The sequence below is a fragment of the Equus asinus genome, unplaced genomic scaffold (assembly GCF_041296235.1).
Source record: "Equus asinus isolate D_3611 breed Donkey unplaced genomic scaffold, EquAss-T2T_v2 contig_803, whole genome shotgun sequence".
Classification (NCBI taxonomy): domain Eukaryota; kingdom Metazoa; phylum Chordata; class Mammalia; order Perissodactyla; family Equidae; genus Equus; species Equus asinus.
In genome coordinates this window covers 2,896,631-2,904,432 of record NW_027225520.1, presented here as the reverse complement: position 1 = coordinate 2,904,432, position 7,802 = coordinate 2,896,631, and the positions used below count along the sequence as shown (strand labels likewise).

At 36.2% G+C, this 7,802-nt stretch overlaps 1 pseudogene; it reads right to left on the bottom strand.

Annotated features, from left to right (window-relative positions):
- Positions 1-1,816: 1,816 nt before the first annotated feature.
- LOC139044343 (olfactory receptor 2T12-like) lies at positions 1,817-2,856 on the bottom strand (annotated as a pseudogene).
- Between the last annotated feature and the right edge of the window lie 4,946 nt (positions 2,857-7,802).

Below are 7,802 nucleotides of genomic sequence, written 5' to 3'. Positions count from 1 at the left end.
TATGGAGATTCTTCAAATAATTAAAAATAGAACTACCATATGATCCAACAACCCAACTTATGGGTATATAGCCAAATAAAATGAAATCAGAATCTCAAAGAGATATCTGTACATCCATGTTCATTGTAGCATTATTCACAATAGAAAACACCTGCAAACAACTTGTTTCATATGTATATATGTATTAAGTATATGTGTGTGTATACACACACACACACACACACACACACAATGGAATATTACTAAGCCACAATAAAGAAGGAAACCCAGGCATTTGTGACACACAGATTGACTTTGTAGGTACTATGCTAAATGGAAAATCAGAGTAAGAAAAATACTATATGATCTCACTTACATGTGGAATCTCAAAAAGCAATATGGATGAATCTCCAAAATATAGTATTGAGTGAAAGAAGCATGGCAAAATTAATTATATGTTCAAATAATGATTAGCTTCTTGGAGTTTTTGATTAGGAAAAAGCAAAAGGAAGACTCCAAGAGTACTAGAAATATGAAATATTCTAAATCTTGATCTTTGTTGTAGTTACATAAGCATATATATAGGTAAAATTTGTAACCTGTATGCTTGAGATTTGTATTAACTGCATTAACTAAAAACTGTATCAGCTGTAAGTAAATAATGCCTTGAAGATGATATGTTCAAGGTAACTCCCCACTTCAAGTTTTCTTACTGTTCCTGATTTTGCACATACAGCTTCTGCATGATGTTCCTCTGTTTTTAGACATCGATGGAAAACACATCAGTAGTGCCTTTTGAGAATTTTCTACAGAAACATTTATTTAGAAGCTAAGGGTAAAATCTCTGAAAAACAATCAAAAAAATAAAGAGACAGACATAGAATTTCCAAAACTATTTTGAAATTTTCTTTTTAATTTTGATTTCATATTTAATTTAACTGTCATCAGATAACAGGTCTATATTATTTCCCTGAAATGTATTGTTATTTTTGGTGCCCATATTTTGCATGATAAATAATTCTAGTTATCTGGACATTTGCAGATGTGAGGTGATCCACATAACAGACGGCTGACTTACTCAGGTTTGCTCACTCACTATCATCATGTGTTCTATTAAGACTAAGCATGTTTATGTGTCTGAATTCATATCCATGGACCCCATGAGCATCATGAATCAACATAACATTTAAGCATCATGGACACAATTAATTTCAAGAGAGAATTTAGTCATGGTGTACTTTAAAACAGATTGGCCATTGCAATTACAACTAGAGCCTGGGGAAAGATATACATTACTTAAACAAAAAGTTACATGAATTAAAATGGCTTGCCTTCAAGATCCAGATAAAACAGATTGTGAAAGACTGCTTACAAAAACAGTGAAAATATAACATGCACAGATCAAAGACATAGAACATAGTGTTTAAAATAAATTCCTGGACAGAAATCAATATACCAACTTAAAGGACAAGTTTGGGAGTCACATTTTAACACTTATTTGCTGCGTGATACTGAGAACAATATTAGTTTCCCATGCCTCCATTTTCTCACTTAGAAGATGGGTGTCAAAGTACTTATATCATATAGTTGTTAATAGGATGCAAAGTAATGTATAAAAATTGCTTGGTGTGGAGCATAGCAAATAGTAAGTGCTCAAAAAATAGCCTCTCTTAGTATGGTAGTCTCACGTAATTCTTAACAACTTCCTATTATACTGATCAAAGAATTTAACTTTCTCTTCAAGCCTTATTAAAGGAGAGAGAATTACCATATGTTTAAATGTTAACGACTTCAGGAAATTAGACTCGTTTAGCATTGAATAATTTGAAGAATGAGACTAAGTTTGCTGTCATTTTAAATTTACACATTTCCCCAGCCACCTTTCTCAGGGCCCCCTTGACCTCGCTGTTCCTCAGACTGTAGATGAGGGGGTTCAGCACAGGGGTGAAGACAGTGTAGCATGCTGACACGACCTTATCAAGGTCAGCTGACCTGTAGGATTTGGGTCTCATGTAGGTGGAAATGGCAGCTCCATTAAAGAGTCCCACCACAGCCAAATGTGAGGAGCAGGTGACAAAAGCCTTCTTGCAGGCTTCTCTAGAATGCATCTGGAGAACAGCTGCGACGATAAAACTGTAGGAGGTCAGGATGAGGGAAAAGGGGACCAGAAGCATTAACACACAGCAGATGTACATTACATTTTCGAAGACTGATGTGTCAGCAGAAGCCAAACGCACCAGCATGGGGGCCTCACAGAACAAATGGTCGATCTCACGTGCACCGCAAAATGGGAAGCTCAGGGTAGCAGCAGCCTGCATGAGCCCATCAGCTGCCCCCAGGAACCAAGACCCCAAAGTCATTCTCAGGCATAATTGCTGGCTCATGAGGACAGGATATCTCAGTGGATGGCAAACAGCCACGTAGCGGTCATAGGACATGGCTCTAAAAGGAAACTCTCGCCGCCACCCAGTGTGAGTGAAAAAAGAGCCGCAGCACACAACCAGCAGGGGAGATGGACTTCTTGCCAGTCAAGTAGTCAGCAGCCATTTTGGAAATGATCGTGGCAACCAGCATCACATCCATGAGGGAGAGTTGGCTCAGTAGGAAATGCATGGGTGTGTGGAGCCGGGGGTCCCAGTAAATCAGGAGAAGCATGACGACATTGCCCATAAGAGAAGCAATGGCCGTTGTCAGCACCACCATGAAGAGAAAGAGGTGGGGTCTTGTATGTTTAAAGAGTCCTAGAAGAATGAAGTCTGATGTTGTGTTTCTCTTCTCCACGATTTCTTCTGGTGTGATTCTGCAAATGGAAAAATAGAGAAGGAAGGGACTTTCATCATCTACAAACCTTAGTTTGGCTTCATAACTTCTGCACATGTGCTGGATATGGAATCCAAGGTCCTGACTCAAAGCCCTACATCCCAGTTAAGATGGTTCTGCTTGACCTGTTATTCCACTTCTCTGTAACTCAGCCTTTCACTGTTTTAAATAACGTTAGTCTATGTATTTCACACAATGATATATTGGTTGGTTGGTATAATAGATCAAAATGAATCAAAAGTAGAAAAAAGCTTTCAAAGATTATAGAATTGTAAGTAGTTAATTTGGCTGTTTTTTATATTATTTAATAATTATTATTATTGTGCTTTTCTTATGTGTACTGAAACCAAAATTTAACCAAGTTAGAAAATAAACACTTATTTAAACATTTGCTATTTATATTTCTTTGAGTCTTAGATGAATTCTTTTCAAATTTTGGAAATTTTAACATACTCAAATTAGTTATTTTTTTAAGAAACAAAAAATTACAGCTATTTCACTGTGGGTTACAAGGGCCACAGAAGGGAACAGATGAGTATAACAAAGTTTCCCCACTGAAGGAACATAATATCCCCAATAATTGATGAAAATGTTACTTCCTCTCATTAAATAACTATTTTTATTACCTGATTTTAAAGTGCGGCTATGCTAGTTCATCACTCTCTGCTCTGAAACCTTCAGTCTGTTTCCATCACACTTGGAATAAAATGCACATTTCTTTCCCCAGCTTACTAGGACTTGGAGCCATGCCCTACGCATCGTTTCACGACACAATGTACCGTCATGGAGGCTTGCAACGATCAGGTGAGTATGAAAGGCAAGCATGAGAGGACCTTTGATGAGAGTAAATGCTTGGAGAGCATAGCAATAACTATAACAACGAGTAAGGTGATTAAAAAGAAAAGGAAGCAGTTTTAAAACAACCATATTACATGAAGCATAATTATTAGTCACAGGTGAAGTATAAATATATCTGAGAGGAAAAATATTTTAAAAATGCTTAAATTACATATTTGGCCTATCTTCTGAGGATGGTTGTTTAATATTTAACAAAACAGATCTATTTTCTTTGGAGACACAAACAAAATGACTGAGCCCACAGAAATGAGCATGGCTTTATGAGGAAGGGTTCACAGATTGAGAGCTGCTATACACTGAACATAAGTAAGATTTTTTAGTGTTTGACATTGTTTAAACTCCATACTAAGAACAAAACTTGTAAATTCATGAAGAGCAGAAGAGCATATAGGTGCATGGAGCCAACTCTCCTCTTTTATTAGCAGAAAAATGCACAAATTTGCCAATTTTGTTTATGGACAGGTTTGCAGACCTCTTTATTTCTGACATGGACAGTCCAAAAATATTTCATCCGAAGCCTTAGAGACACAATACCCTCTGAGCCTGTTTTCTGGAATTGTCTGGTAATTGATTGGTAATTGTTTACTACAGAGACAGAGATAGTGATGATGCTTTATAACCCGAAGGGTTTGATTTTGTGAATACTCTAATACTATAAAAATTAGGCGGCAGACAGAGCCCATGTCTTGCAGAGCCATTTAACACATAGGCAGTCTCTTTAAGAGACCTATGGAAAGTCAGTGCTAATGGCTCATTAAAGTGCTACCTCCACCACGTCAGCATTCACGTTTGAACGGATACAACAACACACAGGAACACCAGCACCTTTGCGATGGCTTGTTTAACCACTGATACCAGACACATAAGCAGTCTACCTAATCGAGGCCTTGCCAAGCCTTAGTGATTTGCACTACCTCCTATCTAGTGCATTCAGCTCCTTGTTTTGTACACTATTTAAGATATCTTTCTCCTCTTATAGCCACAGACCGTGATTCCTTGCCTGCAGGCTCTCTCAGCCTCCATTATAACTTTAAACCACCCTCAGACTGATCATATTGATGTGGGGATGTATGGATAAAGAACTCTGGGCTCAAGATACAGAACTCCTGGTTTGAGAATCATTTTCTATATATGTGATGAGGAGTCAGTTACTTAACCTTGCTGCATTTATATGTTTTAAATTACAAAGCTTCTTAACAGATTACTAAAATAATTAAGATATTTTGTGCATGAATGAATTTTGAAGTAATTTCCAAAGTCATTTTGCACATTGAAACAAAATTATTAATTTCAATTTTATTTGTTGGTCTATATCATTAGTTGCTATTTTTCCCACATAAACAATAGCTAGAAAGCCATGGCACAAAATGTCAATTTGATCATTTAACTGAATGCTCTGGAAATGTGAAGATGAAATAGATAGATGATAGAGAGATACACACATGGACACACACACACACGCACGTGTGTGTCTAAATAAATAATAAATTTGGAACCATGACTCTTTAAAACAAAAGTGTAGTAAATAAATAAGTAACTCTGTAATATCTTCCTCTATTGTGAAAAATTGTGATGTATGGTATTTTAGTAAATTAGGCTTTGCAACATACTATAATAGATAATTTAATAGGAAGGTCAATATAAAGGTATTACTTAATTTCTTGTACATAACTAATGCAGCTTGATCTTTTTCACTAAATATCATACAAAGAATTTTTAATAAAGAATTTATTGGCTTTATGGATATATAAATGCATTCACTTGCTAAGTGAAACATTTAGCCTTTAACTAAAAGTCCATATTAACTCAGCAAATTATGAGAATATTATAAGTATTTCTTCTTTACATGAATTGTGGACCAAATTAATGTTAGGCTATTAAATAAGGTGACTGAAATTGAGTGCAGTCTTTTTTTTAAATGTGCGTATATATTTTCGTGAAGTGAGAGAAATACTTCCCCTCCAGGAATAGGTTATGGATAGTTTTCCAGGTATACATGTACACATCCTTCAGAGAAAGAAAAGGAAACTGTTCTTCATTATTCTTAAAGTAACAAAATAGTTTGCCCCCAGAATTTCTCTTATTTATTCTAGGCCCTTTATTTAGAGAATGTTTGAGGAATTCTGTGTCTATTAATCCCAAAATCACGCCCTTTCTGAAGCTCGTAGGGAAATTGATTACAGTCTCCTTCTCCACATTGCACTGACTTGTAAGCTCTAGTAGAGATCATCGTCATAAACTGTTGGAGTTTCCTTCCACAATCTCCTTTTCTCTTCCTTCTGCCATTCTGCCCTCAACAAAGAAAGTGCCTCTATGTCCAGAAGATATTGATATAACATGGTTAATTTCTTGAAACAGCCACACAGTTCATTGAAACAATCCACTATCATGAGCTCAGTAATTTGAATGAATTGATTGCTTATTCAAGAAGATCTATTAGCCTACTGGTTTTGGGTGGACCAGCCCACAACTTACGTCTTCAGAATATATGTGGACAATGGGGAGACTTTTATTTTGTATCATTTGTGAATAAAGTCTTACAAAGTTTACTCTGCAACTCAAAATTCAGATGTGGCATACTAAACACTTCATAAATATGAATCACCTGAAATTACTTACTAATATAAAGGGAAAATAATTCTCAAATTAGACTCACCTCTATGGTAGACAGTCAGAATCCCTGAGACATGGACGTGGTAGTGGATCTTTCTAATAGGTTGACTACAAATCTTTGCTTACATCAGTGTTGAGGGTACCTCTTCCTCCTCCTGGCCTCAGGCCATACTTATTTGGAAGTCCTACGTGACCGCTTAAAGTTTCGTACACAACACAAGACCTTCCCCGGGGCAACGACACCTTCGAAGGCAAGTCACCTTTTTCAGGGGAACACAGATTTAACGGTTTCTCAAGAGTAAGTGGTGCAATGAACTAATTAAACACCCAGGTTTTACTAAAGGCAAAATAACCCTGAATGGGAAGGTGAAGAGAGGTGGAACTGTGAGGACGACAGCGAGTGCAAGGACTTTTCAAAGGCGAAAACAGGAGCTCCACTCCTTGAACTGAACAAATGTGCCTTAATTGCCTGAAATATAGATTGTTCCTTTTTCTGTTTGATGAGAATAATAATAGATTTCATTTATCAAGCATTTCTACATGCTGGCAAATATGCTCAGCATTTTACATATATTTCATCTTTAAAACAGCCATTTGATCTATGAACGTCTGCATTCGACCAGAATGCAGTGTTAACATTTTTAAACAACATACCTATATTTAACTGTCCTGAGGTAGCAGAGTAGAGGAATTTATGTTTAAATCACCTCATATTTGTGGTTCTAAAACTTTAGGGAACATTTGAATCACTCAAAGGGAGCCTTAGTTACACGTTGAGAACTGTGTCCTTAAATTAGTCATGTAAAGTTGAATTTTGACTCCTCTATCCTTAACTGGTCTCCATTGCTTTGATAGCCTCTAAACCCATTGATTTCCAATTTTGTGTGTTTTTTTAAATCCTTTTTCTATTTCTTATGCATTTCCTGGTCTTGGATTAGCATTATGAGTGAGCTTCATGCTCCTCTTCTGTAAAATATGCATAATAACATTGCTTAGTCTGTAGGATTATTAGAAAGATTAAACAAAATATTTGTAAATTACTTGGAAGAATATCTGGCCCTTTGTAAATCATGTATCAATATTCATTGTTATCCTCATCGATTGTTTCCAATGGGGAAAAAATGCATGTTGAAAGCAGGGCTTATGTTGATTCTGGCCCAAGTGTTATGAAATATTATCTAAAAAAGAAAATAAGCAAAGAGAGAGAAGTCTGCCCTTTTAATGTTATACATGGACGTTGTATAACAGGACGGCTCAAAGATTATTTAGTTCTCGGGGTGAAAACAACTGTGTTTGACTTACTATTTACTAATAATCAGGGCCCAGAATCTGTGACACTGCAGATTAATGTGTATGCAATGTATGCAATGTATCTGTAATGTGTCCAGTACAGACGCAAATAATTTATGTCCAGTAATGAAATAAGAAATCAACCAATTTTACATAGGTAAAAACAAAAACTCAAGCAATGAGAAGATTTTCATCTCCTGACGCCAAATGTGTGGTGCCTTTTCCAATACCACTTTTCCAAC